We start from the raw sequence: 24,440 nt of genomic DNA, 5'->3' as shown, positions 1-24,440 counted from the left end.
CTCACCAACTTCAATATAAATTGTTTACTAACTGCTCCACCTTTCAACCCACCCATGGGGAGCTACACTGAAAAATATTGAAACTCTGGGAAAAGATAAAATGGAGAAAGAAAGCCTGTCCTTTTCTTGGGTCTGGTTTGCTCTTAATTGCTTTTTACAGTTTCCCCAAGTAGATCAGAGCCGTGTATTAATTAATAGTGAACCAGTTGAAAGCTAAACTTTAGAAACTTGATAACCCTGGAAACAAAAAGAACTTGGTTGACGTGGGAACAGTGAATATACTAAGACTTTGCATCTTGTAGGAATTTTTAGGTTTCCAGAATCTTTTAAGGTTTCTCAGAAAAAAAAAATTATATATGTATATATTTATATATATATCAGGTGGCTATTTTCAGAAAATATTCAGCAACTGATAAAGCAATTAGACATGTATTAAAAGGTGTATCACTTTGACCACCATACCAATAAGTACAATAATATTAACAGCGTACATCAGTAGTAGCTGCAAATATGGGTTTATAAAGGAATAATATATCACTCTTTTCTTTTGGAATAGTAGAGAAGATTATAGTGCTTATAGTGCTTTACTGCATGCTAGGGACTGTTCCAAGCTACACAGCAACTCTGTAAGGTAACCGTTATTATTAGCCCATTTTACAGATGGGGAAATAAAGTAACTTACCTAAGTTCATAAGTGGTGGAGACAAGAACTAATTCCAGTTAGCTTGGCTCCAGAATTCTCCAATATGTTACAAAGTATCTAAGATAGAATCTTCAAAAAGGTAGACCAATTTTTGTTAATGATTAACAGATCAACTATTTTGCTGTCTATTCAATAGAACTACTAATTAATCTAGTGGAATTATTTAATCAGTTACAGCATTTAGAGGAAACAATGGAATACAGACTAGGCCAATTTGGCAGAGTGGAGAGTTCACATAGAGCCTTAAAGGAAGATGGTGGTAAAGGCTCAATTGTTAAGGAATCTTAAGACAAAGAGGTTCTAGAAAGTTGTCTTTGAACATCTTTGATGTGGAAGTATTTGAGGAAATTTAATTTAACAGTAGTGTGTCAAACTAAGAGGGAAAAGAAATTTGAATGTTGAGAGCAGTGAAACTATCATGTTTTTACCCAAGTGCTTTCATGCAAATAAATACTGTGGTGACAGAAATAAAGAAAATAGTCAGTGAACAGAAATTTTCAAGGAAAAGAACTCAAGTGAAACTCTGGGTAGTGGATGAAGTGGGAAACCTGAGGAAAACAGAAAAGTAATAACTCAGGGTTAAAAAAGAAAAAATATATATATACTTTTGTGGTATTCTTTCAAAAAGAGAATCCTAGAATGACATTGGGCACAACTTTAAAAACACTTTATCTGTGGATATGGGATTGTACAGAAACTGGTCTTTTACCAATTGTCTAGGGGCTTCCCATGTGGCACAGTCATAAAGAATCTGTCTAAAAATTCAGGAGACACAGGAGATGCAGGTTCCATCCCTGGGTTGGGAAGATGCCCTGGAGGAGAGCATGGCAACCCACTCCAGTGTTCCTGCCTGGAACATCTCATGGACAGAGGAGCCTGGTGGATGACAATCCATGGGGTTGCAAAGAGTCGGACATGACTGAGCATGCACGCATATTGTTTGGTTGCTGAAGTTAGACAAACTAGTGTCAGAAGTAAGTGTGTTAAAGGAGAGTACCTCTTATAATTGGGAAGAAAAGGAAATTTTTAAGTTTCTGGAATCATCTACTTTTTGTTTTACTTTGTTCAAAATATAATCCTAAGTTCCCCATAAGACTTTTTAACAAATGAAATCACTCATTATGGAACTTTGCCTTCTGCTTTTATCAACATTTTCATGTATCTATGCATTTAGAGCTAACCAGAATTAGAGGTTTTTACTACATAAAAATGTTCAGATTGTTTTAATTTAGTGTAAGTTTTTGTAAAATTATGCATACTCACTGAAGCTTTTAAACTAGTGTATATGAAAGAAAATCTCCCCATTCATCACTGAAGTTGCTTACCCACAGCAAATCTAATGTAGGCATTAATAATGCATCCTTTTTGGCAAATGTGAACATTATGTAAAATTCAGGAATCTAAGTATTGACTACAACATGCTGAACTTGGTTTCATTTAATTGATTTTAAGGACCTTTATTTCTTGAGTCATGGAATAATACCTTGAGGATTTCAGAAATTTTAATCATAAAGCTTTATTATGCTTTATCTATAACCTTCTTTCAAACTCTCTTTTCAGCCACTCTATGGAAAAGTACTTATTGAAAATGATTTACTGAAAAAGATTATTTGTGCAATGCATACTAAGATACTCTGTGTAAAGCACTTAATTTGAATGAAATATTTTACATTACAACTGACGTTAGAAGACCATAATTACACACATGAAAAGTCTTCTTGGTGTTCTTCTTTTATCTATTTTCAAAAGAACACGTGGATTTCATATATATTCTAACATTTGCACTGTTTTTTTTCTTTGAGTCCCAGGCACTATGTGAACCAGTAAGAATACTATAGGGATCAAGTATCAAAGTCCCTGTCCCCTTAGAGGCCACTTCTAGTCGGGGAGAGGGACAATAAAATGAATGAACAAATCCCATCGTGCAATAAGTGATAAAGGCAATGGCAGCTGAAGGTGGAGCCACATTATTGTTACAAAGATAAGATGTCAGAGAAGTCAGCTCAGGAGCTAGTATATCCACACATGGACTGTGTTCTCTGGTATGTCCTCAGTGTCCACACATGCAATGTATAAATTACATTCTCATACTCTTTGTGCTGAGTTAAACCCTTACTTAGCAAAGTTAAAATGTCAGTCTCCTAGCGCCTCGTCAAAAAGAAAGAGATATTTAAAATATTGATTATTTTAGCGTAACCTCTTACTTGCGTTCGATCTGGTTGTTTAAATTATAGTTTAATTCTAACAAGAAAACATATATTGAATCAATTCTTTTTTCCTTAGGTTCATATTTTTTGACTTGCATTTTAAGAACAGGGTTATATACACTATTTTTGTAACTTGAATAACATCAATATGTTCTTAATACTTACTAATAATCATGTGTTTGATTTTGCTTTTCTCCTTTTCCCAACCTACACTTTGGTGCATAATTCAAAAATGAACACTAAATCAGAATTTTCCAACAGAGTAAGAACTTGTCATTTCCACTGGGTAATCTCTACCATTAATATCTGTGATAAATATAAAATATTTTTATTTAATCAAAGCCCCCAGATAACAGTTGTTTCAGGATGCAGTACAATACTAACATCTTACCAACTCTGGGAACTCAAGCTAGAGAATATATTTAGAAATGGATACAATAACTTGACTACAAATATAAATTAACTCTTTGTATGTGTGTGGAAAATGATAGAAGAAACAAGAATAGCTAAAACCTAGGAAAAAAGTGATTAAAATGGACATATTCAAAAAATGTGAGAATGGAGATGAAAACACTGTACTATGCAATTGCATATTTTCCCAGGTAAATTTGAAGTGTCAGCTTCAGGATATGGTTGGTATTTTCATAGAATTGTTTCCCAACACTACATGATATTCAGTCAATCAGAGTCCCAATTATTTTGCATTCAAACAAGTTATTGCTTTGGAGAACTGTCCTTTATTTGTAATTTTATGGATTCCTATGATTTAGTAACAAATACACCTAGATGCGTCCCAAATGGGCTATTTATACTATGGTATAAGCAAGTCTGGGCTACCTTAGTGGCTCAGTGGTAAAGAATCCAGGAGGCTGCCCATACAGGAGACACCAGAGACTCAGGTTCAATCCCTGGGTCTGGAAGATCCCTGGAGAAGGAAATGGCAACCCACTCTGGTATTCTTGCCTGAGATATTCCATGGACAGAGGGACCTGGCGGGATACAGTCCATGGATTCACAAAGAGTCGAACACCACTTAGTAATTAAACAACAACATAAATAAGCCCACAACATGAAGTGTCAGCACAGCTTTCAGAGTGTTAACCTGCAAAATCATTCCTAACAAGCATAGGACTTTCAGGCTACTGATACCCTTAATTTAATACCCTTAATTTAAGTGATAAAATTGAACTGCTTAGCTTTATATTTTTTTGATATGAGCTAGTCAATTATTTCCAACCTTGTTTCTTCTCTCTGCATGTTGTCTTCAATTTTCTTATACAATCTTAGGAAATATTAAAAACAAAATGAGTGTAAAACCTTTTAATAGGTTATTAAGCAATTCATGTTTTAATATTGAATTATGTGAGGGCCAAAGAGGCACTACTACCCATGGCCTCTGCACTTGGAGAGTTTGTAATTTTGTTGGTAAGATGAGATAAAAGCAAATTGTTTACAGAAGTTAAACAAGAGAAAATAATAGAAATTTAATTATAACTAATTCTAATGTTAAATGTGTGTGTGTCTTCAGGCCATGTGGTACCTTGAAATTAAATGAAAAAGCACTTTGATGTACATGACAGGTTGCCATCATACAAGTGATGTGAAACCATAGCTTATTTATTTTTCTTGCTCATCTTAACCCAATCCATATTTTACATATTTTAGATGATTACTTTAAAGACCTGTAAGGAAAACTGAGAGCACAGGAAGTAAACCTGGGCTTATTGTCTGTGTCTCTGAGCAGTTGGCCCCATGAGCGCTTCTGAGCACCCATGGGTCCTGGCCTGGGCCCTGTTGCTCTGACCTCCTGGAACAGCATGGTCACGCTAACCCAGTTTATGGGATGCAACAACATCTGGTGACATCGGCATCCTTGTTCGCCTCTGATTGCCACTCCCTGTCACCAGATGAATTGTCCCGAGTGGTTGTTGTGGTGTGTGATAATAAAGACGGCATTAGCAAGCTTTGGGGTGGGGTGGGTAGAGGCATTCTTGAACCTCCCGGGGCAGGACAGCAAGAAAGGGGAAGTGGCAGGATGCACAAAAGTGCTGATGCCAGAAGACCGAGACGCTGCAGGCGGTACGTGACATCTTGTGGCTTCTGGCTGTTGTTGGGTGTGAAGTATGTCAGAGTCATGATGGATGACTTTCAGCTCTTTCCCATTATATCATATCTGTAAGAAATCCCCTCTTCCTCAAATGTCTTTTTGTTCCCCTACCCTGAGCCGCAGATGGCATCTACCCACGCATCCCCATTGTGGGAAGCCTACAGAGGACTCCGCCATTCTTCTGGGGATCCTGCTCACGGTTGAATTGCTAGCATTCAATTAAGACTCGAAATTATGGCTTTGGGCAGTTTAACCTCTTTTAACACAGAGTAATGGTAGTTTCTGTGACCATTTAGGAATTTCCAGACTTGCCACTGATAACATTTCATTACAATCTGAAAGGAGAGAATCAGTGGGTAAAATCAAAGTGATTGTTTTTTCTATTCTCTTCAGAATGAAATTATTCTTTAGAAAGAAAATAAATTATCTTTGTGAATAAGGTCATTTGTATACATACCTGAATTCCTCACAACATGCGAAGGGATCTTTCTATTACAAAATCCAGTCTAGGAATATTGATATTGGATGCAAAGGTTAAACATACATGAGCTGAAGCAAAGCTGCTTCTTTCTTTTTCTCTTTATCTCAATGGCATAGATTTTACATGTCTGATTTATGCAGCAAATACTTTTACTTAGGAAAAATTGCAATAATGAGTAATATGGAAAGGGCCAGACTGATTATATACAGTCTTTCCTATTCCTTGCTTATGATTGTACCAAGCCTTATATAAAAGAGAATGTAAGCTATAGTTATGGATAAGACAGTGAATGAGCACAAGGATTTCTTCTGAATTAGAGAAAAAAATCAATATGTCTTCTGGGTTGCTCCCAAGTTCAACATAACCTCTATGGCATGTACATGGTATGGGCTCAGACAACTCCAGTGGAACATTCCAAACTAATGTTCAAATATTTGTTGATTGCGGTGACATTAGTTTGAGAGGGTGAGACCCACAGATCCTGGGAAAGCTCAGGGTACAGGTAAATTGGGTTTAGAGGGTAGGATCAAGGTACACACCTTGATGTTTATCAATGGAATGTTAGAATTCCCAGGAAGCATTCCTTGTGTGCACAGATAAAGAATTAAATGACTCTTGGAAAAGTCAGTATCAGGAGGAACACTCAGTTAAAAGGAGAGATAAGAAAGCAATCAAAATAGGAGAGTTAATGAAAACAAGAAAGGAATTTGGTCAAATACTTGAAGAAGAAGACGAAGAGTCATGGATGCAATAAGTACAAGGCTCTGGGTCACGGACTGAGAAGACTAATGATTTTTGAAGGCTGACCTTGTGAAATGATAATCCTTATCTACACCAAGGACGATGGGAAAATTATTTAACACTTTCATGCTTGCTATGTGCCAGAAACTCTTCTAAGTGCTCTACATGTATCAAACAACCTTTTGAAAGATAGGTACCAAATCTATTAATAATTTAATACGATATCTTTCATAGCCTCCCACGTATGTGCATTCTCTTAAGGCACTGTTTCCAAAATTACCAAATCGTATGATTCCCTGTTGTTCATTTGCTCAGTTATGTCTGACTCTTTGCAACCCCACGGACTGCAGCAGACCAGGCTTCCCTGTCCTTCACTGTCTCCCGGAGTTTTCTCAAACTCACGTCTGTGGAGTCAATGATGCCATATAACCATCTCATCCTCTGTCGTCCCCTTCTCCTCCTGCCTTCAATCTTTCCCAGCATCAGGGGCTTTTCCAATGAGTCAGTTCTGGGTGCTATTTAAAAATACAGATTCCTAGGGCCCTCCCACAGAGGTCTTATTTGAGCTAAGAGCCTTTACTTTTAACAAATAACCCAGATAATTTTTTTATGCTCAGAACATTTTGGAAAACACTGACTTAAAAATAAAAAGTTTTTTTAGATTTCTTATATCAGAAGTCTAGCAAAAATTTATACTTCAGATATATTTTAAGCAGTGAACATACAATACACATCTTTGCATGATTGTATGAGCACTTTGGATTATAGAATATTACTAAAGAAATGTAGCCTAAAGTTCAAGGGTAACTTGACAATGGATAAAAGGATTTTCAGGTAAAAGTCTTGCCTGATGGGTTTATTAAAGTTCTTAGAAATAAATAAATTATAATGAGTACAGTGCTCATTATGAAATGGCCTCATGACGTACTTTAAGTGAGTCTTGCCACAGTGTGGCGATCAAAGTGGTTTCTGAGACCATAATAATGACCAGGGCATCTTTCTCATTGAACTAGGAAACATCTAAAATAGGATTTTGTGTTTTAATGAGATGTCACACTACACTGTTCAGGCAAGCTCAAAATCTTCTTCTCTATCAACTCTACAGCATCTAGAATTCTGACATGATTTAGCAGGATGTTATGAGTCAAAAGGACTAGAAAAGAGGAGATTTTTTTTCTTTCAAAATTCTGACCATAGCAATTCTCCTATTCAAAACCGTTATTTGAGCATTCAGAGAAAATCACCAGATGTCTGTCTTAGTTTTACAGGAGAAAATGGAGGTATGAAGGTGGTTGAAAATCACTTCTTCTTTTGTAAAGGCCATAATTTGTAAAAATCAAATAAGTTCCAAGGTAAAAATGTTATCAGTAAAATGCTGGGCTCTCAGAAAATCCACACACAAAGGAAAATGTAGTTGTGTGGGTTCATAGAGCTGCCAAGCCATTTCTGGGCATCAGATCCCTAATCATGAGAGGGATGCAAGAGTGAAATAACCATGCGGGGTACCACTGCATTCTAACAAAAGTTTTGGGCTGGAGCCCAGTCACTAAATAATGAATCCAAAAAATCAAGCTGAATATTTATCAAACTTTAAATTTTCAATACACGAATTTGAAGCATCATTATAGTAAATGGATTATGAATATCTGATTGTCACCTAAGAAAATTTGTGATTTGATTATCTTTAAAGAAAATATAAGCTTTATCTCTTTGTAAAAATGTGCCCATGAAACCAAAGGACAAGTGGAGAAAAAATGGGGGGGCCATATAATACACTGTCTCTCAACTTCTGCATTGTTGGCATTTTAGGTTGAACTCTTCTTTTTTGATGAGATTCTGACTTGTGTGTTGAGGACATTGAGCAGCATCTCTGGTTTCTACTTACTAGACCCCTGGAGCACTCCGCACCTATGTGGGCAATCCAAAATATCTCCCAACATTGCTGCATGTGCCCGGGTAGGGGGAGCAGGTAGGGTTATTCCTAGTTGAGAACTACTACTGTCGTGTAAGCACCCCTCAGAGGAATGCTGTTCCCTTTTACCAAACCACTGTGTTGGTTTCTCAAGAAAACGGTCCCAGGGGTGTTTGTGATCAATGGTAGTACAATCCTATTCTTTTTGGCTAGGATACAGTATCTTTTTTTTTTTTTCCTTAACCTAACATTTCTAAAATCCCTGAAAATGGATTCAATAGAAGCCTCCAAAGCATTCTGTCCATAGCAAAGCTAATATAAATACATGGATGGAGGAAAGAGATTTTCCTGAGAAACTCCAGATGCTGCAGGAAGTGGACTTACTCTTCAGTTGTTGTTATTTAGTTGCGAAGTCATATCCAACTATTTTGCCATCCTATGAACTGTAGCCCACCAGGCTCCTCTGTCCACAGGGATTCTCCAGGCAAGAATACTGGAGTGGGTTGCCATGCCCTCCCCGAGGGGATCTTCCCAACCCAGGGATCGAACCCAGGTTTCCCACATTGCAGGCAGATTTTTTTTTACTAGTTTTCCCTTGTGGCTCAGCTGGTAAAGAATCCTCCTGCAATGTGGGAGACCTGGGTTCGATCCCTGGGTTAGGAAGATCCCCTGGAGAAGGGAAAGGCTACTCGCTCCAGTGTTCTGGCCTGGAGATTTTCATGGACTCTATAGTCCATGGGGTCGCAAAAGTTGGACACGGATTGAGCGACTTTCACCTTCACTTTCTTTACCTTCTGAGCCATCAGGGATGCCCAGGGAAGCTGATTTAGTAGCCCATACTTATCCTTCCAGCAACTAGTACAGGATTATTTGCTACTGGGAGGTGACTTCTCTTCTCTAGACACATTTTTATTTTGCTTGCTTTACCATACTTAGAGCTAAGAAGATATAGGCCTCAGTGTCTTTCTAGGTTTATTTATAATGTCTTGTATTCCCTTCTTAAATATAGCCCCTTGTATATTCCACTCAACACTAGCTTTCTTATACTTCCCACTGCAATTGAAATCTCTGTGGCAAGGAATCTCATGTCCTTGAATAGCACTTTGTTTTATGTAGGTGCAGGCTGCATTTTGCTTGCAGGTGAAGTAAGCACAGAAAACTAGCCTATTAAACGTGTAAAGAGCCTTGCTCAGAAAAAAAGTCAGATAATACTCAGGATCTAGAATGATAGGAAAATACTGCTCTTCACAATAACTTTACAATATTAGGAATAGCCACAAAATGAATGCTGGTACATTTAATCTGTTAGGGACATTAGCCTCATAGAAGGAGATTGTCCAAAATTCATATCATTTTTCAAAAAATCATTTTCAATTATTATATCCATATTCTAAGAGTAGAAAGTACATATCTGTTAATGAATATATTTATAACTCAATATCATTAGCAAGGCTTCCCTGGTGGCTCAGCAGTAAAGAATCCACCTGCAATGCAGGAGACACAGGTGTCAAGGGTTCGATCCCTGGGGCTGGAAAATCCCCTGGAGGAGGAAATGGCAGCCCACTCCATTATTTTTGCATTCTTGCATGGGAAATCCCATGGATAGAGGAGATTGGCGGGATACAGTCCAAAGAGTCATATATAATTTAACAATTAAATAACAACAAAATCATTAGAAAATGCAATGTTTCCTAAGTATTTCTTTCTTTCTTTCTTTTCTTTTTTTTTTTTTTTGCTACAGAGAATCAAGTAAGCACTTCCAAAAAGAAACTATCTGAGCAAACTACCTTGAATCATACATCTGTCTTTGTCCTGGTAGGCCGAATAGAATCATGGATTATTAATTTCCTACATCTCCTCTTTCTGCAGCTATGTGCTTGCATTTCTGATAACCATCTGCTCTCACGTGTTGGCTGTCCCACTCTGTCACACGCCCTCTCCCCACCCTCTCCCCTACACCCTGTTAATGTAGAATGGTAGAAAAGAGTTGAGTTCATTGGCTTGAATGAGATGAAAGCTCTTTAAGGTCAGAGGCAGAGACACATTTTTAAAAGACTGAATTACTTAAAATTACATGCATGCAGTAAGACTCTCTAAAAGAGCAGTGTCTAAGAGTCCCAAGAACTTTTTTCCCCCAAGAAATCAGCAGTTGTTATTTAGTGTAGAGTACTACTTAATATTCACTTCAATCAATGTCCCATCTCTAAAGATTGCTTCTCTGAGTGGCATCCACCCAGGGCTCCAGCAATAAATATTTAATAAAGGGAACTCCTTCTACTTTTTCTTTCTTTTTCCCATATGCATTAAATGAATTACATGATTTTAACAAGCAGAGCTGGTCTCTCAAATTCTACTATGTCAATATTTCACACTCCTGAAAACTCTCTCTGTACTGGGTTGATTTACAGTGAAACATTTAGAAAGACTGAAGTTTTGGGGGTGGATTTGAACAAGTGGGGGGGGACCCATAAAATTTAGACACTTAGCTCACAAAGTAGAAAGGTTCTTCAGCATTGGCCCCCATATTTGGTCATTTCAACGGTAGAGCATAGAAATGTTGCTTACTGCAGAGGGGAAAATAAAGGTATTTTACTGGCTTTGTGGGGGGTTTGATTTCCCAGAGACCTTTTTTTCCCCCTCCTTTTCTTCTTTTTCTTTTTTTGGTAGAATTCTCTGTGTGCTGAAGACATTCTGTTCTGGTGAGCTCTGCACTTCTTATTCATGGCAATTACGTTCACATCTTTGATCTTGGATGAGATCTCTTGTGCATATTTTGTTCTATTTATGTCTTTGATCTGGTTTCTTGTGATTTTTTTTAAGGTTGTGTTTTTACTCGAAAGACATTCAGCCTACGATATCTAAAAAGGAAAAAGAGGTGAAATTTATTTTATCCATATGACATTGTCTTTTTAGGCATATGGATAAATTAGACTATGTACCTCTCAATGTCTTCTTCCAATATGCCAATAATTTGTGTTTTTCAGCTGTCATAACAGTGAAAAGCTCAACAATCAGATGGATTGCAACACAGTTGATCAAATTCAGCTCAACAATTTTGCAATCTTGCTATTGCATTTGTCATAAAAGAATCAAATCGATCTTCCAAAGATATGGACTGTGATATAGCTAGAGAATAGTAAGAGAATAAATTCATAGAGTTCTTGCTTATGAATAGCTTAAGGAGTCTTATTTATTTGTTATCACCATGATCATTTTATTTAATATGAATCTATTTTCTTGTTTATGTAACATCATTTATATTCAGGTTTCAAGAATTCACCCAGGTAGCTTCAAGGTGATATGTATTACTAAGGGGAGATTAGGTAATCAGATAACAGCTAGCAGTCGCTGTAGTGATGGCAAAGTGCGATGAATAAGGGGGCCACGCGGGACCTAGGAATGTGCATGACAAAAATTGGTCACCATGGCAACATCTGAGCAGTGGGAGACAGGAACTGAACTGAGCAACACAGAGCTGCAGTGGCCTGATTGAAAAGAACTGCCTATAATTTAGCTTGACTGACTTGTTATGTAATATGTTTTTTGTACTATGCAAATGACTATAGAAATGTGAGAATCCAAAACAGTCTATAAATTTAGACTGCAATAAAAAGCATACACCTTTCTTTGAAAACAAGGTTAGGAATTCCAATTTGTAGCAAGCAAGCCAGCAGGTTTTTTGTTCCTAATGATCTTAGACTGTAAGCATTATCACAGGTATTTCTCTATAAAGCCATGTCAGTAAACAGCATTTCCATATTTTCGAAGCTTATTTTTGCAAATGTTAAATATCATTTTATAAAAGCAAGTAAAACCAGAATTAGAAGGCAAAGAAAAGTGGCACAAATATAAGAAATTGTAAGCTGAATAGCTCCATGGTGAGCTTCATCATAGAAAATATAATTCAATACAATTTTTCTTTTCTTTCTAGAGAGTGTTTGCTCCTTGAATTAGGTGGATAATTGTCCCTATTTTCCTTTTCAATTGGTTTGTGTGGCACAGAGTTAGTTACACAGATATAAGGGACCTCAAGCATGCACGTGATCTAGCAAACAAAAGCTGACTGGGGTTTTTCAGTTTCACGTGTAGGCTAAGGGAACTGGAATATATGTGGATGAAGGACAACATGAATATAACCTATTAAAAGTGTTTTAGAAACAATGATACCTCAGTCAATATATCTTCTAAGCATGGAATCCCTTCTTGAGACTCAGCAGTGTTAAGAATACAAGTGCTTTATATATCATTTAAGCAGAATGATGAAGAATCATATAGTTTAATGGCAATTTCTCTGCTAAACTGGGCATGTGTTAATGATATACTTATTAGTAGATATAGAAATAGATCTTAAATTTACTGAGCACTTTGTATGTTCCAGGTGGTTTGTTGCCTTGTCTAATCCTCCTAAAAGTGGTGCAAGGTAGAAACAAACATTCCCCAGTTTTGCAGGTAGAGGCTTAGAGAGGTTAAGTAATTTGCCCAAATTACACAGATAGTAAAATTTCTCTGATTAGAACCTAGGGCCATCTGGTTCCAAAGCCTTGTTTTCTAAGCATCATTTCTATTACCATATATTCAGATTATTTTTTAATAAGGTCTTCCTTCTCTATTCCTATTCCTAACACTTTTCTCTGCCCAGATCAGGCCTTATCAATTTGATGCAGCCCTTCCTTGATGAATCCCAGTTTCCAGTCCTACACCCAGACACTGGGAACTTAACCTCTTTGTTTTTTAATCTGAAACTCACAAACTTGCCTCTTATAAATTTTCTAAAGTTTTCTTCCCTTATGATAATGTGTCACTTAGACTTTCCTTCTATTTTATTTGGCTAAACTAGATTAGCAAGAAGAATTTGTCTTTGTTTAAGTCTTGAATGTCCTCATTCAAGTAATGTTTGTGTATAGATACCATGAAGGGATCAGGAAGTAAAAATGAAGAACTGGCTAGGATTTAATAGAATTCAAAACTGACCTAGGCTGGAAGCAATGAGTCAGAGGGTTTCTCACTTGTGTCTGGATCCTGTCACTCAACATCATATTCATGATTATTCTTCCATGTTGCTTTGTGTAGCAGTAGTTTTTTATGTATCATTTCTGCACAGTATTCCACTGTATGATCATTCTGCAATTCATTTATCTTGGTTGTTTTTAGTTTGGGGCTAGTATGAATATTCTAGCATATGAAAAATATATGCTCATGTTTCTTTAGGTGCTATAGTTGATGGCCCATGGGAAAGGTATCTAATCAACTCTTGGCAGTAAACACTGCCATGGAGTTTTCAAACACCCTTATACCATTGGCCTTCCCACCAGCAAACAACACAGGAAAATTCCATTTGTTTCACATCTCAGCAACAGTTGGTATGGTTAACTGTTTTAATTTTAACCATTCAGAGGTTGAGAGGTGGCACTGTTTTTGATCACTATTGAGACTAAGCATCCTTTCACATGTATGTGGTCCCTACATACATCTTTTATAAGGTACCTTTTCAGGTATCTTATTCAGTTTTTCTACTTGGCAATCTGTCTTTCCCTTATTGATTTTTAAAAGTGTTCATTTTAAGTCATAAACCAATGTACTGACAAATTATTTACATAGGAAACTATTAACTCTTTCTCTCTTTTTACTTTCTTTCAAGATCTTTATCTGTTTTCTTCTTTTATGGAATTTGGGTATTAGTTAAACTACAATCTAGTCAATGACAATAAAAATTCCAAAATGCAGTGACTTCAATATGGTAGAAATGATATCTTTCTCATTTTTCCATCTAAGTAGCCAAGGATGTTGAGAAACTTGACTGTGTCAGGGACCAAGTCTTAATTGATGTATCTGAAATCTTGAAAGTATTGCTTTTGTCCTGAAGGTAGTTTCATCACCATTTTCAAACTCAAAGTGAAAAGTAAAAGTGTTAGTTGCTCAGTAGTGCCTGACTTTGCAGCCCCTGGACTGTAGCCCATCAGGCTCCTCTGTCCATGGAATTCTCCAGGCAAGAATACTGGAGTGGATAGCCATTCCTTTCTCCAAGGGTTCTTCTTGACCAATGGAGCAAACCTGGGTTTCTTGAGTTGCAGGCAGATTCTTTATCAACTGCGCTGTCAGGGAAGCCCTTTCATCCTCAGACTCAAGGGTAAAAGGAAGAGAGGTATATGCCTTCTCCTTTATGGATAAGGCTCGAAGGTTACATACCTCAACTCACATCCCATTAGCCAGATTCTAGCTTTATGGCCAAACCTCTCTACAAGGACAAAGGCTGGGAAATATACACTTAATCTGATGTTGGCTTTACTTACCTAAAGCCCCTATTTTATGGAATAAGGGGAGAAAGAATATTTTTGATCTTTGCCATCACTTGAATTGCCAAGTCTCTCTAATCCCCGAATTTAGAGATGAGGAAGATTTATTAAGCAGGCACCTCCAGTGTATTTCTTCAGCTTACAAGACTGGAATCTGAAAAGTACTTGATACTCCTTGCAGGTAGCAGTCCCCGAAGGGATAGCATTTCAAAAGCTTTCTCCTAGTGTATTAAGAGTTTGCTTAAAAATTTCACATGGAAATAAAGTCAGATATATTTAGATTGTCAATTAGGTTTATCATTTATAAACTTGGAGGAGGTCATGGCAACCCATTCAGGTATTCTTGCCTGGAGAATCCCATGGACAGAGGAGCCTGGCAGGCTATAGTTCATGGGGTTGCAAAGAGTCAGACATGATTAACACAGTGGGTGACCTTATTTAACTGAATTACCTCTTTAAAACTCTCTCTCTAAATGCAATCACATTTTGAGGTACAAGGGGCTAGGATTTTAATAAATGAATTTGGAGAGGGACACAATTCAGCCCGTAACAGGTATAGAAATTATCCTAGTTGACTATGGTGGAGTTAGTGCCTACACAAATAAATATTTGTTGTTTTTGTTGTTGAATTGCTCAGTCATGTCTAACTCTTTGTGACACCATGGACTGCAGCATGCTAGGCTCCCCTGTCCCTCACTGTCTCCAGGAGTTTACTCAAACTCATGTCCGTTCAGTCAGTGATACCATCCAACCATCTCATCCTCTGTTGTCCCCTTCTCCTCCAGACTTTTGTCTTTCCCAGCATCAGGGTCTTTTCCAATGAGTTAGCTCTTCCCATTGGGTGGCCAAAGTATTGGAGCTTCAGCTTCAGCATCAGTCCTTCCAATGGATATTCAGGGTTGATTTCCTTTAGGATTGACTGGTTTGATCTCCTTGCTGTCCAAGGGACTCCCAAGAGTCTTCTTTAATACCACAGTTCAAAAGCATCAATTCTTAGGTGCTCAGCTTTCTTTATAGTCCAACTCTCACATCCATACATGACTACTGGAAAAATCATGGCTTTGACTATATGGACTTCTGTAGGTAAAGTAATGTCTCTTGCATTTTAATACACTTTCTGTTTGTCATGGCTTTTCTTCCAAGGAGCAAATATCTTTTAATTTCAAGGCTGCAGTCACCTTTCACGGTGATTTTGGAATCCAAGAAAATAAAGTCTGTCACCATTTCCATTGTTTCCCCATCTATTTGCTATGAAGTGATGAGACTGGATGTCATGATCTTCAGTTTTTGAATGTTGAGTGTTAAGCCAGCTTTTTCACTCTCTTCTATCACCTTCATCAAAAGGTTCTTTAGTTCCTTTTTGCTTTCTGCCGTAAGGGTGAAATCATCTGTATATCTGAGTTTATTGATATTTCTCCCTGCAATCTGGATTGCAGCTTGTGCCTCATCCAGCCCATCATTTTGCATAGTGTATTCTGCATATAAGTTAAGTAAGCAGGGTGACAATATACAGCCTTTTACTTCTTTCCCAATTTTGAACCAGTCCGTTGTTCCATGTCCAGTTCTAACTGCTGCTTCTTGACCTGCATAGAGATTTTGCAAATAAATATTGACCAAAGACAATATTAACACAAATAAATATTAACCAAAGAAAAAGAAAGTTTTACAAGATAGTCCAGTCTAACAATTTTCAATCAGGTTATACAAAGTCTATATAACTTTAGAAACAGTTTCTAAAATTTTCAGAGAGTGACATCAAGATGACCAAATAAGAGATTTCTTACTTATATCTTCCACCCAAATAATTTGGCATCCATCCATGGACAAAGGTGCCTTTGTGGGAGTTGAGGGCTCCAGATGGGGAGTGAAACGTTTAGTCCATGAGAAAAGAGAAATTTTGAGAAGACGGCTGAACTGCCAATTGTGATCCCAGCAGTACACCTGAAAACAGCTCTCTGCCTCTGAGGGCTCAGTTACAGACACTTTTGGCTTTGCTTCTGTCACCAGCACCATAAACCCAGGACCAAGAAGGAATCTCCACCCACCCATGTGTCAGGTAACAAGCTTGCAGACTTTGATCCTGGCTGTGGACCCAGAAGTGCCTCATGAACTGGCTCCAGCCCCTCTCCCCTCTGGGAGCCCATGGAGAACACTCTCAGACAGTCATCCTTGAATGAGAAAGCTCTTGTGAAATTCCGGAAGTCCAGTGAGAAATTCTAGCACCCTGATGGGGGAGAAAAAACAGGAAGGGATGCATTAGAGAGGGTAAGAAAAACAATCTCACTTAATTTAAGTCAAACAATTTGACTTAATCTAAATTGCACCTTCCCCAAGGTGGCACAGCTCTGTACCAAGAGAGTCTTTTTTTGGCTTGTGATTTCTCCTGTAGGGGAACATGAGCGAGCACCTGGCTTCCCCAGCTTTGCCAGTCACTGCCTAAAAGGCTTATTTTTCTCTTGTCACATCCATAGTACTGTGTTGCATTCCTGGGGGCATAAATAGTTGGCAGAACAGCAACCAGGGCATAGAACACAACATATAGGGTGGCAGTGGATCCCCCTAACCACATCAGAGACTCAGTGAGAAGACCTGCCCATGAGCCACTGGGAATACTTTGCCTACTGATCCCCTAAGCTGATCCATAGGCGTCTCCAACACTCCTTATACTTCACTCACACACCTCTGTACTGTGCCTGACTTCTTGTATATATTCCAGATGGAGGCAAAAGCAAAATTTTGCAGATAGCTAGTAACAGAGCATGCCCAAATATGCAGGCCTGGAAGAGACCATTCTTGAGAAAGCGAAAGAGAGTTTTCAGCACATGGCCTGGCTTTAAAGGATCTGTTATTATTGTTCATTGCTAAGTAATGCCCAATTCTTTGCGACTGCAGCGCTCCACACTTCCTGTCCATTAGCTCCTACTGTTTGCTCAAACTCATGTCCATTGGGTCAGTGATGCTATCCAACCATCTTGTCCTCTGCCACAAGAGGGAGGGAGCAAGAAGTGTAGAATGAGTATATCTTACTATATACTTATTATATATATATTATATTATATATAAAGATATATAAAGTATATCTTTATCTACTTATATCTACTTATTCTCAGAAGGTCTGAGAAAGCTGATGGAAGGTATTTCTCTCCTAAAATCAGTCAGTAGAGACTGGAGGATGTGACGGCTACTTTAAATGTGAAGACAACAATGTAAACCTTTAATGAACATGAAAAATCAAGGAGACACCATGAATAAATATAATAATTTCCAGTAACTTACCTTAAAGACATGGAGATGTGTGTTGTACCCCACAAAAATTCAGAATAGTTGTTTAAGGAAGCTCAATGAGTTACGAGAAAACATAGCAAGACAATCCACTGAAACAAGAAAAACAATACACAAATATTTTTTTTTTAAAGTTTAGCAAAGAGATAGAAACTGTAGAAAAGATCCAAACAGAAATTCTGAAGCTGAAGAATACAATGAATGAAATGAAAATTAATAAAACAGAGAACATCAATGTCAGAATGGATCAAGCAGAAGAAAGAATATACAAATTGGAAAACCGTATACTTAAAATTATCCACTCAGAAGAGAAGAAAGAAAAAAGATTGAAAAAGAATGAATAAAGCCTACCTGATTTATGGGATATCACTGTAAGAAAAAACCTGAGGTTGATGGAGCCCCAAAAAAAGTGAGGAAGAACACTGTAAGAAAAAACCTGAGGTTGATGGAGCCCAAAAAAAAATGAGGAAGAAGGCAGCAAAATACATAAAGAAATAATGGCTGAGAGTTCCCCAAATCTAGGAAGAGATTTAAACATTCAAGTTTGTGTAACTCATAGATCCCCAAGAAAATTCAATTTAAAGATGGTCTCTCCAAGACACATTGTAATATATAAAATACAGTAAAGTAAAAAAGAAACATCAAAAAAAAAAAGATGCAAGGAACATCATCATAATAAAAAAATACCAAAGAGACAATCTTAAAAGCAGCAAGAGAGAAGAAGCTTGCAATTAACAAGGGAACCCCCATAAAGCTATCAGTGATTTTCTCAGCAGAAACCTGACAAGCCAAGAGGGAGAAGGATGATATATTCAAAGTGCTGAAAGAAAATAAAATTTCCAGTCAAAAACATTCTATGCATCAAAGTTGTCCTTCTGAAATGAAGGAGAGAAAGACTCTCCCAAACAAACAAAAGCTGAGGGAGTTCATGACCGCTAGATTTGATTTATGAAAAATGCTGGTCTTCCCAGGTGGTTTAGTGGTAAAGAACCCTCTTGCCAATGCAGGAGATGTAAGAGATGTGGGTTTGATCCCTGGGTGGGGAAGATCCCCTGGAGAAGGGCATGCAACCTACTCTATTATTCTTGCCTGGAGAATCCCAAGGACAGAGGAGCCCGGTGGGCTATGGTCCATAGGGTCACAAAGAGTCAGACACACTGAAGCAACTTCAGAAACAAACAAACAAACAAAATCATTCTAAAAGGAATCTTCAAACTGAAATTACAGGATAGTAATTAGCAAAATGAAAACATACAACACAGTGGTAAATATAAGTATATTGTCAAATTCAGAATACATTAATATGTGATATGTTAACTACTTCTAGTATAAATGTTAAAGAACAAAATTATTAAAAGTAACTGTAGCTACCATATTTTTAAATAAATACATAATATTAAAAAATTAAATTATCTCATTAAATATATGAAAGAGGAAATTTAAAAGTATAAAATGTTCTTTATGATAAAAGTTGTTATCAGCATAAAATAAGTAGTTATATCTATAGGATGTTTTAAGCCCCATGGCAACTGCAAGACAAAATCCTGCAGTAGATACACAAAGATGAAATGAAGGAAATCAAAGCACACTCCTATTGAAAATTATCACCTCACAAAGGAAGACAGATTAAAGGCTAGAAGAAAGGAACATGGGCCAGAAAAAAATAAGATTAAAATTTGTAAGCCCTCACCTATTAATAACTACTGTAATGTAAATGGATTAAATTCTCCAATCAAAAGGCAAAAAAAAAAAAAAGTGGGGAAAAAAAAAAAGATGAAACCTGACTATACATTGCCCACAGAAGACTCACTTTAGCTTCGAGGACATTTACAGGCTCAAAGTGAAGAGATATAAGGTGATACTATGTGCAAGTGGAAACCAAAAGGCAACAAAGGTAATTATGCTTATAGCAAATAAAATGGGATTTAACTCAAAAGCTGTAACAAGAGGTAAAGAGGGCCATTATATAATAATAAAGGTGTCCATTCATCAAGAGAACAGAACAGTCATAACTAGATAGGCACTGAACATGGGAGAACTCCAAATATTTTAAGCAAATCCAAGAGGTCTGAAGGGGAAAACAGACAAAAATGCAATAACAGTAGGGGACTATAATACCCTACTTCACTAAGAGATAAATCACCCAGGCAGAAAAATCAATAAAGAAAGGGGAGATTTGAACTGTACTTTAGACCAAATGGATTTAACAGATATATGGAGAACATTCAATCCAAGAGCAGCAGATCACATATTCTTCTGAAGTACAAATGGAGCATTCTCCAGGATAGGTCACATATGAGGTCACAAAACAAGTGTCAGCAAATTTAAGAAGATTTAAAACATACCAAATATCTTTTACAACCACAGTGGTATGGAAATAGAAATCAATAGCATGAAGAAAACTGAAAATTTAATGATATGTAAGAATTAAACAATACACTCCTGAACAACCAATGGGTTAAAGAAGATATCAAAAGGGAAATAACAAAAAAAAGGAAATTTAAAAAAATCTCCAAACAAAAATGAAAAAATGATATGCCAAAACTTGTGAGACATAGCAAAAACAGTTCTAAGAAGAAAGTTCTTATAAACACCTAAGTTATAAACACCTGTGTGAAGAATTTTATTCAACCATAAAAAAGAAGTAAATTCTGCAATTATGGCAACAGAAAAAGACAAATGCTATGTGATTTCATTTATGTGTGATCTAAAAAAGCTAAACTCAAAACAGAAAGTAGAATGGTGGCTGTCAGGGCTGGGAGAGGGGTGAGGGAAAAGTGAAGCTGTGGCTCAAAGTGTTCAAACTTTTAATTATAAGATGAATAAGCTCTGAGAATCTAATGTACAGTATAGTGATAATAGTTAACAATACTATGTTATACTGGAAAATTGCTAAGAATAAATTGTAAATATTCTTACTACACACACACACACACACACACACACACAAAGTAACTACATGAGGTGAAGGAGGTGTTAACTAACCCTATTGTGGTAATAATTTTGCAATAGATACATTTATGAAATCATCACATGTACATCTTAAAGTTACACAATATTATATACAAAGTATGTCTCAATAAAGCTGGTGGAAATTTTTGTCCAGCATTTGCAAGTTACCTTTGTTTCCTTGTGAACTTGGATATGAAGGTTTGTAGGGGTTATCCCCCCTTCACCCATTCTTACTTAATTATTGAGGTTCTTTGTGTATTACTGAAGACTCCAATCACCAACCATTACTACGTTCTGTGCAAAAGTGCATTGCTGCAGCCAAGAGCACCCCTACACTTAACTGCAGGCTGAGGAGTGAGAGCAGAGACTTCTCCTCATACCCCTCAACCGGGCTGTGTTGGTTGTAGACTTGAAGGTAATGATAGGGTTTCCTGTGGTCAGACAAAGAAGACCTGGGGCTTGTGATAAGAACTTTTCATGCTGTGAGTTTAGAAACAAGGATATGAACTCTGAATGAAGATGAGCATAGAAACCAGAACTCTGAAATGAGGTAATTAATATGAGGGGAACACTGAGACCCCAGCACACATGCAAGGGAAATAGAGGGGAGTGGGTCCTGAGGATGAGGAGAGACAGTGGCAGATGGGGAGAGCCGGGATGGAGAGAGTGGGTCTTAGCCGTGATGATGGAAACAGGGCAGATGGTGATCCTCTTTTGTCTTTGTCATTCTGCCTCACCTCTCTCTTGCCATCACTGACGAGGAGAGAAGAAGGGTGTTTGGAACAGTGGAAGGTATATATGGCTGGGAAGGAAAGAGAACTGTAAGATATACTGTAGCTGGAAGAAAGAGGGGGTGATCTAGAAATGGAAAGAAGAGAGATTTTGTAGCAATGCAGCTGGAGTTGTCATCCTTGTTATTGCTATTGTTCAGCGACTCAGCCGTGTCCAACTCTTTGTGACATCATGGACTATAGCACGCCAGGCTTTCCTGTCCATCACCATGTCCTGGAGCTTGCTCAAACTCATGTCCACTGAGTCAGTGATGCTATCCAACCATCTCATCCTCTGTCGTCCCCTTCTTCTCCTGCCTTCAGTCTTTCCCAGCATCAGGGTCTTTTCCCATGAATTGGTTCTTCACATCAGGTGGCCAAAGTTTTGGAGTTTCAGCTTCAGCATCAGTCCTTCCAATGAACACCCAGGACTTATCTCCTTCAGGACGGACTGGTTAGATCTCCTTGCAGTCCAAGGGACTCTCAAGAGTCTTCTCCAATACCACAGTTCAAAAACATCAATTCTTCAACACTCAACCTTCTTTATGGTTGTCATCTTAGACAAACCTAAATATAACTTTTAGTTACCATCTCATCATAGTAAACCTACATAATCTTTTAATCGTTTATACTTTTCTGTTTTGTTTTTTTTTACCAGGAACCATAATGATGTTAGGGCTTTCCAGCCCTAACTTTAGGTAATGTTAAGTAAAGAACCTGCTTGTCAATGCAGAAGTAAGAGAGGCAGTTTTGATCCCTGCATCAGGAAGATCCCCTGGAAAAGAGAATGGCAACCCACTCTTGCCTATAAAGTCCCATCAACAGAGGAGCCTGGCAGGCTGAAGTCCATGGGGTCGCAAATAGTCAGATACAACTGAAGCAATTTAACACACATGGTAATGTGCTCATTCTTTCAAAAAAAGAAAAATAACATCACAAATAAGGGCAGAATTAGTTTAATTAAATTTAAATTTATTTAGAAGTTATGAGACTCAAAGCCCCTTTTGCAAATTCTATGTCTTACATTTGATTCTGAAAAAGCACATACTTTGATATGACATTGAAAATTATAGAAATGGATGAATTAGATTTCTGTGACTATTTTTCCTCACTAGATGTTACAAGAAAAGAGCATGAAGTCATTCAGATATAAAAGTATTTGAGTTCTCTTCTTGCATGTATATTCTTTTCATTTGCATCTCTCTGTATACTTAGTGCATCAAGTGTCAAAGAAGCTCATTCTATGCACAGGGCCATATTCCCACAGGAGCCATTACCTACATATGGAAAAGATATAATTCTAAACAAATAACCAAGCCATCGCCTAATTTTTCTTTTGTTTCCTCACTCTATTGCTTTTTAGTATCTACACTGAATGCTTCCTGGAAGAGAAGCACTATGCTAGCTAGCAGTGATGAGGTTTTGCCTGGTCTGAAGAAAAGCTCTTTGCCCTTCAGCAATTTAGGAAGTAAGTGGGGTGACAGCCATCCAATTCCCAACCCGTATGTCAGGGGAGAGGACTGTCATATGGCTACATAATAATGATCACTCTGTAGAGGTTCTTTCCTCTGAAGGCACAGGACTCAGTGGCCTGCTCAGACTCGACATATATTAGATTTGCTGTCTGGAAGATCTGTGCCATCTGGGACCAGGTGGAATGGGCCAAGAGGATGATGTGTTTTTGTTCAGGCAGCTGAGCAGCAATGCTGCATGGGTTTATAGGCATCTACTGTAACAAGGGTCTTAACACACATGGAACTGGAGATGAGAGGGGTTCTCTTCCCTCTGAATAGACCTTAAAGGGAAGGTGAGGTGAAGTTCCTGGAATAGAAGATACAAAGTGGGGGACAGAAGTGAACACAGTTTTATAAATTAGTCATTGTTTGTACATATTTACAATGCAGTCAAGGTCTAAGAAAGAGGGAGAGGAGGTAAGTTTGCTTCTTGTTCACAGGCTTTGGAATAATTCATTCAGAAAAGACTTTAAAAAAAAAGAAAAGACTTATAGTTGGAGGAGCACCTGGTGTGTAACAAGTACTGTCTTACATCCTGGGTGGACATCAATGAAGAAAACAAAGAAATTCTCTGCTTTTGTGGAGTCAGTTTTAATGGAGACAGCTGCAAAGCAAGAGAAATAAATAAGGGTGTTATATATTGTCTTAGAAGGTGACAAAAAGAAGTTGGCTTACGAGATAGAAGGTCACGGGAAGGATTGACATTTGAGCAGAGACTTGAAAGAAATGACAGTGGTAAGTCACGGATATAATGGGACAGAAGAAACAAGAAGCATAAATGCCCTGGGGTGGCAGCAAGAATAACAGTAAGAAGAAGGACCAGAGTAGAATCAACAGAAGGGCTGACATTCAGAAAGGAAATGGAAGCCAGACTCTGTTGATTCTACTGGACTCTTTGACTTTTACTCTGAGTCAAGAGGCAAGGCTCTGGGGCATTTTGAGAAGCAAAATATGCTCATGCATCCATATATTTGATAAGCTTATGTTTCAGATTTGGTTCACAGTGTGTTGGGGAATTTTGTCCCTGGTGCCACCTAATGAAGGGCCATGGCAGGCTGGTAGCAGAGAAAGGATTTAGTTGGCACAAAGTCTTAGATGTGGCGAGTAGCTTGATCAAATGCTTTGAGAAGCATTAGAAACATGATTCAAACCTCATCTTTAGTGAACATCCCCAACCTCTACAGACCACCCTCTGGAAAATAGCATTTTCCTGGGGTGGTTTTCTACTCTTAGAAGCCTGAAATGCTGGCAGGTGCCCTTTATTATATCTCCTATATAAAATAAAATGTTTTTTCAAGGAGGAAGAGTTGTCTGTATCTTATCTGGTACTGTACCTTAGTGAAAGGAGTTTGGGTTCTTTCCTTTTCCTTTTGCTTTGAAGGGCAAATAGGAGCAGAGTCTGAAATGACTAAATGTTTGAAATGGAGAGGAGGGTGGAAGAAGGAGACTTAAAATCATACTATTTGGTGACACCAAAC

This window comes from Cervus canadensis, chromosome 24 (genome assembly GCF_019320065.1).
Source record: "Cervus canadensis isolate Bull #8, Minnesota chromosome 24, ASM1932006v1, whole genome shotgun sequence".
Classification (NCBI taxonomy): Eukaryota; Metazoa; Chordata; class Mammalia; order Artiodactyla; family Cervidae; genus Cervus; species Cervus canadensis.
The sequence above is the reverse complement of the archived record's forward strand: the minus strand, read 5'-3'. Positions refer to the sequence as shown.